Source organism: Ischnura elegans, chromosome 12 (genome assembly GCF_921293095.1).
Source record: "Ischnura elegans chromosome 12, ioIscEleg1.1, whole genome shotgun sequence".
NCBI classification, from domain to species: Eukaryota; Metazoa; Arthropoda; class Insecta; order Odonata; family Coenagrionidae; genus Ischnura; species Ischnura elegans.
In genome coordinates, this window is record NC_060257.1 from 61,970,111 (window position 1) to 61,982,631 (window position 12,521).

The following is a 12,521-nucleotide window of genomic DNA, read 5'->3' on the forward strand; positions in this document are numbered from 1 at the left end:
AAAAGGAAGGATAGAAAATGCATGCTAGTGATTTATCACCCTGGCTTCAAGGTTTTTGCAAATGTACCATCGGTCTTTCTCGGCAATTTGCCTCAGCGATAAGGTTTCCATAATTTCAAGTGCAACACCCCAATATAGGCTCTAAAAGACTAAGGAGAATAAGATTTATTGACAGAATGAAAGGACATTCTCTAAACACTCCTTTACAACCAAGCTCTCAAAAACTCTTTCAGTAGCAGAAATGACGATCATAATACAAAATATGTCTTCATTGGAGAAAAAGTGGATAATTCCAAGATAATTCCCTGTTGGTAAACCTTAGTCCACCTATAAGATTTTCCCTCAAATCCATTTTCTAACTCTTCGACTCCTCCTGAGTCACGCCTTTGTGCACCGTTGTTATTGTTTTGATTGGAGGGGAGGCTGCTTGAGTTTTCAAACCGTCTGGAGGAGGAGGCCATAGGGTTTGAGGAGGTTTAACACGTAAAAGGAAAACAGTAGCCTCCGCCGAGACGTAAACTAACACCTTGGGTCTTATGCCCTTTCAGACTCTCCTGCTGTAAACAAAACTTCGCTCAGTAGAAAAAAAGTATATGCCGTGGACACAGTCGGCTTATCCCTCACAGTTCTGGACCAGACGCTCTGCGCGACCGGCCTTGGATGCTGAGGATCTCTGCGGATGCCCGAGAGGAAAAGAAAAACAGAAGAAGCACGTATTCCGTCTTTATCAACTATAGGCGGGCGCCTTGGAGCAGCTATCTCGTTTTATAGGGGTCGGGTGGCAGGAAGGAGCCAGATGTATCCGATGAAAGCTTTCGAGCCTATTAACGTCTTCGTATCGATCTATATAAAGATAGGATATGTCCTCAAGGGAGGCTTCGCAGCAGCTCTTTAAGGGAAACGTGAGAGACTGGCCAAGAGAAGAAGAATTTGGGGAATACACAGGAAAACGGATCTTGGAAATGAATCTATTTATCTACATCTACATACTACCCCGCAAGCCGCCAAAAGAGGCGCGTGGCAAGGGGTGTTAGAATACCAGTCGTTAACATATAAAAGCAAATTCTCAAACAAAACTACGACTGGTGAAAAATTTCTCGGGATTCCCACCGGGTGTGGTATTGGGCTAATTCTCCCAACGTTTCAATGGCTGAGTCTGCCATCGTCTTCCGGAGTTTACTCTTTATGGTACTTTTTACGGTACTTAAAAATATCCCGAAGAAATTTTTCATTAATCTATCAACGCTGGGAAAACCTAAAATTTTAAAATTACGACTATTTATTATTAAAGTATTTATCAACATCTACGTATTACCCCGCAAGCCGCCTAAAAGGCGTGTGGCAGGGGGTGTTAAGACACCAGCCGTTTACATATAAAAAGCAAATTCTCAAACAAAATTACGACCAGCATTAATTAAAGTCCTTCATGGTTCGGGGAAAAAACGACTTCCCATATCTATTCGTTCGGCAAAACATCTCTCTTAATTTATCCCTTCAGTCGGACCTGGAAATATAGTGGGGCTTTAATATTATGTTATCCGTGTTGCTCTTCAATATACCTATTCTCAAACGAGCTTGAAAGATATATCAGTTCAGTAAGTTTCACACAAACCAAGTTAAGAGACCAAAGATATTATTATTTTACAATGATAAAAAGTGTTTCGCAACTTTCACAAACGGAGCCTTTACACATAGAAAATCTTGTTTCAACTCCTTGATATGTACTATATTTGCAATTGATCGGGGAATGAACAATTTTAATTTTAATAAAATGATTCCTTTCGACCTCAACCTATAGAATAATCATGGTCGATTAAAATAATGAATTAAGCTCTAGGAAAGAAGAAGTGTCAATGATGAACAGGGTTTATAGTTTTAATATTTCATTACGAGAAAGCTATCTTTCTATCAAGAAAGAAATCTCATTTCGCTGATTGCTCTATCACTTTATGTAAGAAAAACACGGGTGGAATTTGCATTTTAATGAATTGATTCCTTTTAACCTCAACCAAGACAAAATTCATGTCCGACATAAAAAATAAACTCATCACAAAGAAGGAAAAACGCTCAATCATGTCGGCTTTTGGATGAAACCAGTGAGGATAAATTTTAGTAAAATGTTTTCAATATATCATCGTGAGAAAGCTATCTTTCCAGCAAGAAAGGAATCTCCTTTCGCTGATTTTAATGGCACGCTATGCCGGAAAAACAAAGGCGGAATTTGCGAAGCGATAATAGATACCTTCTTCTACTTTCCTTGGAAGAGATCATTATCGAAAGATGGACAAAACCGGTAGGAACAAATTTTAGTCAAAATCGTGAACAGCGTAATATTTCATTACGAGGAAGGTATCTTTCTAGCCGGAGAGCAATATCCTTTCGCCGATTGGACTAGCACGTTACGTAGGAAAAACACCGGCGGCATTTGCGAAGCGAATACCTTCTTTTATCATCCCCGAAAGAGATCTTTATCGAGAGATTTAGGAGATTGCGTATTCAGAACGTTTATTACCGAGATCCTCAAACAACATGGCAGAGGCGTGGGACGACTGGACGGCTTCCGGTGTTAACCACGGTCTTCAGAACCGCTTGGGTTGCGGCCGCACTGCTATAGCCGCCCGGTCACACCTCTTGCAACTGCCGGGAAATCTGTGGGCGTCGGATGACTGCGTGGGCCGGTCGGCCAGGTGGACCCTTAGGACGCTTGACCACATGGTCCGCTTGGATTGATATTCAAGTGGTACCTCTTTTCTTATAGGGGTAAAAAGTGCTACATTCCCTTATCACCCATAATCCACCTTGTCTGAAAACATTCTTGATCCCATTCTTAAGTCGCGAATTATCTCGTGAATAAATTAGTTGCTCCTTACACATTACCATCCAAAAAAATTAATCTTGAAATCGAGATATAGCACCTGGGAATTTCAGAAAACTTGTTTTTTTAATATTATTAATGACATTCTCAAATATTTTGAATCGATGAACAACTTTCTGCATCGACACTTCAGTGGACCTGAGGAAGCCAACTGGAACGCCGGCGAAATATTGTCCTACAAAATGGATAAACGCGGAAGAATACCCGGAAAATTCACCAGATATCATCATAATCTCCGCGGAAGCCTACTTGGAAACAATGGAAATAGTACCCTACCCTGAATTTACGAAATCACAAGGCTGTGGCTTTGACGAGGGTGGACAGGTGGACCCTCACCTGTATAAACCTACCCATAGTTTGAATGAATTGTAGTGAGTAGGTACGTATACATACGATTGAATACGTGTGCATATTTTAATTTCGAACTCATAAGGAATTTCAAATTGATCTTATCTCAGGGAATACTTATAGAAGGCCTACAACAACAACAAATTGAAATAAATGAATTGAATACAGGATTTCATCCGTGTTTTGGTTTGTATATAGTTCAAATCGCACATTGCCTTTGAATTCTTTTAAGTTCGCGGATTAAGTCTTTCTGCACCGGATCACATATTCTCGCCACATATTTAAGGTGCCGTAGCGTTTACACTTTTTAGTGTATTTTCAAGTACGAAAGATTTTGCGTCTTCAGTAATCGACGATGTTCATTTTAGTGCTGGCATTGCTGGAGAGGAGGTTGTGGAGAAGAATGGATAAGTTGAAATGCAAGGAGAGTAGGAGAAACGACGAAGTGCTGGACATGGTGGGTGAGGAGAGGCAGCTTTAGATGAGATACAGAGGAGACAGAAGGTATGGAGGGAGTGAGTACTGGGCGGGAAGGGGATGTTGAAACAGTGTTACAGTGTGGAATGTATGGTAAGCGATGGAGAGGAAGGAAGAAAATAATATTTTTTTTAGATAGAATTAAAGGGAGTAGGCCTCATGGTAAAGTTAAGAGGAAATTACATGAAGAGAGGAGAGATTGTCGGAATGCTTCTTAGGTACTCCAGGCAAACCTACCTTAACCGGCAGAATGCTTTAACAATGAAATAATAAATCAAATACACCATGACCTTGGATGATAAAATTGCGTAAAAATAGTCGTATAAGTTTGAGAAATAAAATGTGCGTTTAAAAAAATAATTTTCCATTATTATCAGTATAATAAGTCTTTAAAACAACATCGCATCGCGTACGGCTGAATTAATCGAGGGATGTTGGCATAAAAAATGATCATACAGGCTTTGTTCTACTCAGTGGTGTAGCCAGGAATTTCGTTCGGGGAGGGGGGGAGGAAGGGGTCCGAAATCAGGGGGGAAAATATTTGAAAAACAGGGTACTAAATAGTGGGTTTTAAACCAATTTTAATGCTGTTCATAATCGAAAAAAATTCATTTGTTAAAAGAATATTTTTTAAATTCATGATTTTTTCAATATTTTGTTATCTTTTATGGGAAAAAAATAATTGTGTTTTTATATTTCGGGGGGGGGGGTCCGGACGCCCTGGACCCCGCCCCTGGCTACGCCACTGGTTGTACTATAACATCCTGACGCCGGGAAATCTGCCCACTTCAATTGATTAGAAGAAAACGATGTGGGCGATATGGGCAGAACGACCTATTTCCACTGACCTCACGTGGAAAGAAATCAAGCGTTGAATAAATAGTTCAAGCTAAGGCGATATTCACTCGTAGGAAACATAATGGAAGAGTTATGTATGATCTTAGGTTTTACCGGCGTATCAGTTGCAGAAAAGTTTCCCGGGTTTTCCACCGGTTGATGTCGTCCATGTCTCCCGACGTTTCGAACCGCGACTTGCTGATCATCCTCATTGGAATAAATGATCTGATGTTCAGAAGATCCCCTTAGGATGATCAGCAAGTCGCGGTTCGAAACGCCGGGAGACATGGACGACATCAACCGGTGGAAAACCCGAGAAACTTTTCTGCATAATGGAAGAGAATGCACCAAGATCGTTAAGGGCTCACTAACAATAAGTTATATCAAATATCCTAAAGATACGACACGAAATATCAATAAGAAGAGCAATGGAAAGCAATGATATATGTCTGCCTTCTCTAAGAATATACATTACAGCAAAAAAACATCGTCTCATGAACGGTAAATCTCACTAGACTTTTCGTCACATTTTTTTTCTTCAATTTTTAATATTTCCAGCATAAAATTTTCAGTGAATTTAGAGTAAATCCTTGTAAGATAGCAATTTGCTTTCATTCAATTTATTTCGATTGGAAATTTCATTTCATTCACAAATAGGAAGATTATCAGCTATCAAGCTATATTCACTCGAAGAAAATATAATGGAAGAGAAAGCACCAAGATCGTTAAGGGATTGCTTATTCATAGCAAATGTCCTAAGAATACAACACGAAATATCAATGAGAAGAGCAATGGAAAGCAGTGACAGATGTCTGCCTCTTCAAAGAACATATATTAGAGTTAGAAAAATCGTCAGATGAACAGTTAATCTCAGTCGACTGGCTATTTTTCGTCAAGTTTTAATATTTCCATCATAAAATATTCTATCTAGTATTTACAATGAGTCCTAGTCAAAGTTTACTTGTACGATTGCATTTGCTTTCATGCAATTTATTTCGATTGGAAATTTTATTTTGCTCACAAAGTAGAAAAGACTATCAGGAATTGATAATTACCATTCGTAAGTACTTAATTAGTTTTTATTAACATTCTATAAATGAAGTTGGGGTTTGAGGTTATAAACCATTACGCATGAATGATTTATCAACTTACTCGAACATTCTTGATACTAGTTTCAACTTACTCAGATTGGCTGCGTTTTCAGGAAGTTTACAGAACAAATATCATTTATTTTTTAATAAATCAATACATAACACAGTTACGTGTCCAAATTTTATTTTTATCATGCTGTAAAGGCAAGAACATAATTATTTATGTTTCCCGTCGAAATGACATGAACCTCTGTTCTAGTAGTCAGAAAATTTTTTTTTACAACGACATAAATATTTTTGCTCAAACAAATGCTATGTCATAGACATGTGCCGGCATAAGTAAATCTGTATAAAAACTGATTTTCAAATGTAATTCCCATAACATCAGTACGGAAAACTTATTTCTCGTGGCCTGTAGTCGATGAGGCACACTAAGAAGAGGTTATTTGTAAATATTCATGGCAATGGCACACGCTGCGTCCAGAGGTATTTAAGTCACGTCATGCATTGCATATGAACGGAAGTTTAATATGCTCACAAAACGCTGAATAAAAACTCGACTACGTATACAACTTGTTTCTTGTGAATCTTATATAACTTTAATTTCAACCACAGGGAGGTACTTCTACTATAACGTCATATAATTCTATTGCCACTCTTACGACAGTTTTCTACGCATATTCCAATGCTTTCTAAAATTTGAATGCCCCCATCTCTTAGAAAGTAGAAAAATAAATCGTTCGATATTTCCCCTAACCAAAAGCCCTCGAAGATTTTGGAAGAAAACACTTTTAACTATATTATAAAGGAAGGGACATAAATTTTGATACGTCCTAAAAATGGATAATGGATAATGAAAAACCAAGAGAGAGAGAGGAGACTAGGTTAAATTTATGACCGACAGAGGGAGACTCCTATCGCAACATCCTGTCCCCATTAAGTTTTCTAGAATCCCCCGTGGTGTCTACGAACAGCAATTTGGGCGTCATATCTGAGGAAGTGCTGGCTGTAAGCACTCCTCGCTTATGGATTTAACGCTTAAGAATGCCCGGGAGCTACCTTCACAGAGAAAATGATAAATGACCAACCAGTTAACAAATACAGACGGACTTAAATAAACCTCAGATTTATAAGAGGAAAACACACATAATAAGCCCAAATTACATATGAATTTCTCACTACCCTGAAACAGCATTGAAGGGTCGAGAGTATATTGCATTAAAATAGCTGAGTAAATGGTAATTATCACTTTGCTCAATCGAAATGAAGGGAATACTAAAAAGAGCTGGAGGATACGGTAGGGAGTTATGGCCAGATAATAAATCATAGGTAGACAAAAGTGGCGAGGATAAGGAAGCTGACAAGATGTGAGCGTTTGTAAAAGGTGTGAGAATTAGAGCCGGGGTGTGGAATTGAAAGGGGACTGTTGGAACGAGGAAGAGGTAAGATTAGGAATAGGAGTGGTAAAGAAAGGAAATTTAAACAGTATGAAAGAGCAATATCAATGTTGAACTAATGCGAAAATGATTAAGTGAAAACTGCTCGAATGGTCTTTTACCGTGAAATATTACTGGCACAAATCTTGAAATTCCCAAGGTATACATAGAGGCAACTGAACATTTTTATCGTTATTATAATACTCTACCGATTAAGGTAGGTTTCCATGGAATATTTAAAGAGGAATTCCGGGAGCCTTCCATTCCATCATTCACTTCCCTCTTCAATTCACAATAAGACCTACTCCCTTTCATTCTATCTAAAAATCCTATTATTTTCCTTCCTCTCCCTCGTTTACCTATAACATTCTACCCCCTAACACTCTTTCAATATCCCCTCCCTGCTAAGTACTCGCTAGCCTGTATAAAATACTTGACGATTTTGCCTTAACCATTTCTCATATGTAAAAATTTAATACATGGGATACATATAAGTGATGACAAAGGACGACTAAATATACTTCTTCCCCTGATGAGTGGAATAGCGATGGAAACTGTCGGTCGATATCGATTTTTCGAGCAATCGGTTGTTAATTATTGTTATTTACGTATGAAATTTTTCAATTAAAATCACAACAATTTTGATAGTGGGGTCGGTCACTTAGACTTGCGATGCATTGAGATAATTCCAAGCACGTATATTTATATATTACGTATATGGATGGGGAAGATAAATTATAATGAAAAAAGTCTTCCTCAAACTCATTGTTTATGACAACGAACCACTTTTGACGGACGCACGAGGCCGAGATGTAGCGAGAAAGTGGTGAGCTGTTCATTAATAGTCCGTGACGTCATCAACTTTTTCAGCGATAGGGGTAATTACGTCGATATTTATATATTTCGTATGTGGATGGTGAAGATAAATTAATACGAAAGAATTCTTCCTCATATTCATTTTGTTTCATATTCATATAACTTGAAAATGAAAAAATGCAAAAGTTACTCCCCAACTTTATCTGAGTTAGTGACGTATTTCAAGGGAAGTAAGCAGTGGGATTTGTGAAGTATTTTTTCAGCATTTAAGATAAATTTAAACATTCTTTCATGCACTATAAAAATTATGATACTAAATACGAAATTTTTCAGAATTTACATAAAAAATAAGTAATATATATTTATGCATAAAATAAATAATATATATGCATAAAACCTCAGATAACCACCTACATTTCAGTGAGAATACCCCAGGATTGCATATCATACGATGCATCGTTGCTCGATGTCCCCCATTGCACACATGATGATACCACGTGTTTTATTTGGTGGGATGTAGGTAGGTAAGCGATGATTTTTTCATGGTATTTGTATCAGATCACTACCTAAAATTCATACAGAGTACCTCAGAACTGCATACGATGCATCGCGGTTCAATTCCCCTCCTTTGCACAAATGAGGTTACCTCGTCTTTTATTTCGTGGGAAGTTAGCGGTGATGTTTCCATGGGTTGGGTTGGGCGCTGCAGAAGTTCGCGTGGGTAGAAGTGGAGGACACCTCTATCCCACTCTTTCTGCAGCCACCCAAGGAGGCTAGCTGACCGGAAGATGAGTGGATAAACAAAAAAAGATGAAGGGAATGAGAGTGGGATCCTATTAAGGGAGTGACGAGGCGTGTCTGTTTACGGAGGAAGGAGACGACATCGGGACGGACCTCCCTATGCGACGCCTGCGAGAACTGGACACTATCTGTCCTCCGTGAGGGCCTGTTCTGGAATTTGAGGTCGCATGGGCGAGGTGATGCAGGGAACTTTCATCGATAGCCCACCAGCAGCAGTGTATATACTAAGGTACAGAAATAACGTGCGCTCGAATTTGGAAATGAATAGCTAGTTCACGAAAAGGGACAAATAAAAAAACTTATTGTATCACATTTCCCATTTTCATTTCTACACCTAATCATTACTGTTAGAGAGACTGGTGCAAATGTGTAAGCTTGTTGGTAATGTGGAAGTATAACCTTTAGGGATTGGGAGGTACTGTAGGCTAGCGGTGATCGCATTAACTTCTTGGCCTGCTTCTTTAGTAAGCCTGTAGGAGCGCTGACAGTCAACTCATGGTTCATTGTCTGTGAAATACTTGTTCAAGTTTCTCTTCATTCTTTAAACTTTCGAGGTACGTTTTTAAATTTAATGTAATCACCTACTCAACCAAGCGAATTTTTAGTGCTAAATAAGTTATTGTTACGCATAAAACATGCTACAATCTGGTGTATTTAAGTAACATACTAGCTGGAAAATGTAGCATAATTTTAGCTTCATAGTTCAATACGCCGATGCTGGAAATACGGAAAACCAACACTGGGGTAAATTTGGAAATGTGTCCACATTTCCCTCACCTAAATGTGTTTTGTTTACTACATCACCTTCTCGCCAGTTTGAGAAGCCGATGAAGATTACTGGCCCCCAACCCCAAGTGTAAATAGGTAAATTGGGATGTACAATCTATGATAAAAGCGACTGTTTCCGTAGAAGAAAAGAAGAATATACTTTGTGCGCCAATTGTGAAAATGAGAACTACATTTGTGACTTTCGCAAGTGAACATTTTATTGAAAATTGCCATTTCTAAGCCTTTGCTTTGATTTTTCAATGAATAATAAGTAAATGATCTGATATTTCATTTTGCTCTAGTATTATAGCCAGAATACAAACGTTTCTACATTACCAAGTGTCAATTTATAATTTACTATTATTTTAACGAAGCAAACGCATAAATTTAGCATAAAATCAAAAGCGGTTATAAAGGATAGTATCTTTGCGAGTGTTTTCATTAATTTAGAAAAATTCCGTTAGAAAACAAACTAGTTATAACATAATTTAAAATAGGGTTTCCACTTTTGCACCACTACCTCTACTATTATTGATATTATTAACCGGAACTTGGAATATTCGAACACCAAAGTACCAGTTAAAAACTTCGAACTATCAAAAAATTTGAACTAAAGAAGTCCTTAATAAATAGGTCAAAAACAATAAAATTCATGTTTCCAATCAAAACTCTTTATTAAAATAAAAAGTGAATAAATTCATTTCCTAACCTCATGTTACTTTTATTTATTCGCTAATCCTTACGTTTCATCTAGAAAGAAAACGCATTTAATCCGAGCCAATCATCACCTCGAAAATGATTCAAAAAGGACCTTAAACGTTAGAAATGCCACTATGGGACCAATAAAAATATCCTTCGGTATAGTCTGCTCACTAAACTCTTCTGAGGAGCACCAGACTTTTTTAGCCATTTAAAATAAGATTGATTTACAACAATCGGCAAAAAAGTTCTGCGACCGTCAATTGTTATTAGCGGGCAACCGCTCTGAAAGAGTCGACAGTGGAGAGAAAAAAATTGACGGACGTTTACGGCTAACCGGCCCCTAAAAATATATCCATTCACCAATATATACGACTGTGAGGCATTCCTCTTAAATCCTTTAGCACGCATATCAACGAAGATAAAAATAGGAATAAAAATAATGAGTAAAAATATTACCTTCACATCCCAACGGATGAGATTCACGACTAGCGTTCGGAGCGGCCCCCACCACGAATGATTTACGGACGGACAAAATACTTGTTCTTTCGACGTTATCCGCGCGGCTAAAGCCTCGTTACATGAATTTTAATGGCTACAGCAGTGCAGCGCGTGAGTGTATGTGTGTTGGAACATAAGCGGGCAAGTGCAAAAGAAGGGGTATGCTGGAGAAAGAAGGCTAGGAGGTGGGCATAAAATTTTACTGCGAGGTTCTTTTTAACGAGGCCACGGGACAAGGAAATGAGGGAATGCGGGAGTATGAGAGATAGATGTAGAGAGAAAGAGGTTGCGTGGAGACGCTATCCCGCCAAGTCGTGGGTAAATGGCTTTTTATGTCGATTCAATTCGGGAGATACCAGCAATGGATTCGCGCGGCGGAAGGAAGATCTGAGCACGATTGATATCGGCAAGGCATTAAATCAAAGATTTTTTTGCGGAACGTCTTGTTCCGTTGCGCATAACCCACAGTTAAATGGCGCCCTGGGTTCCGATTTACAAAAATAAAAAATATTAATGGCGATCACTGATATCTCCCGTAGGGTAACGAATTTTAAGATGGCGCATCATTTCCTCTCCTAAGTTTGCATTTTGGCCCTTATTACACTAAGCCACCAGGCAGCGCAAACAGTCGCGCCACCGGTGACGCAGTCGGCAACAAGTGCAGGGCAACTAGTGGCTCCACTCAAGGGGACTGCATAGAAGAGGCCCCATTCCATTCCATTGAAGGCTGATTTCTGTCGCCACTTCGGTCGCATTTTAATCGGTTTTCAAAAATGTCCGCGGCGCGGTGATGAGTGCAATACGATCCACTTTTTTCAAACATTTTGCTGTATAATGTCTGTTTATGCATTTTCAAGAAATAGCATTGAGATTTTATGACTATGACAGATTACATGATGTGCATTAATATCGGTTAAAGCCCCTAATTGTAGCAAATTTCCCCGTGAAACTAGGATCATTTTGTCTGTCAGCTACGCGAGTGGCGACTTTTGTAAACCCAATTAATCGAGCGGTGGTTGGCAACACATTTAGAGGCCAAATTGAAGATCCGCTTTTGTAATATTCGTGGCACCACCAACAAATCGTTGTTCGGCAGTACGATAGTTAATTAAGTTAACCAGTCTGCCTTCCTGTTGTCTCGCTGCCTTTTCAATGTACTGTTTTATTTACGCGAATTGTGTACTGCATTATATCTAATGAAATGCAGAATAGAACATAGTTCTTCACAAAGAGTATTTCTGCTTTTTTTAATTTATCTTTTTACATCTTTATGCTGTTATTTATTCAAGGAGAACTACCAATTTAGAAGCGTTTATGCCGTTTTTGGTGGTGAAATGAATAAATAAATAATATCGATTATCCGCAATTACATTCGTTCCCATTCTTTTCTCCGATTAATTACCCCCAGACTTTCTCTAATCAAACGTTCCCTGTGCTACCGCCTCTCCTCACTTCTGAAATCTCTACAAGAACACGTTGATCCTTTCATGTTTTTATCTGACTCTTTCATCAACCTTGCTATGTCTTATGCATCTTGAAAAAAACTAAGCTCCAAAAACCTTGGCTCCTTACCCCACCTGAGCAAAATGTGGCTGAAAACATGCCATGCTTTCCATGGGCGCAGCTAGGAATTAAGGCTTCGGGGTTAGGGGGGTTTAGGTGCACCTGATACCGGGGTATGTGGAATACACACCAGAATAAGCGGTAGGTGCGAGAGTAATAAATTGCGGAATTTTAAGATAAATGTTTAAAATCGTTTCAGGCTTAATTTTGTGGAATAATGCTATATCCATGATTATAACACAAATGGCAATTTCCACACTATTTAATTTAACACCTTGAAAATGACACTAAGTGTTGAAACCATGGTCG

General features: G+C 38.6%; 1 protein-coding gene across 1 annotated transcript in view; it reads right to left on the reverse strand.

Annotated features, from left to right (window-relative positions):
- LOC124168701 (laminin subunit alpha-1-like) overlaps positions 1–12,521 on the reverse strand; it is a 538,595-nt gene that overhangs the window by 209,825 nt on the left and 316,249 nt on the right. The gene's annotated exons all lie outside the window — the stretch shown is intronic.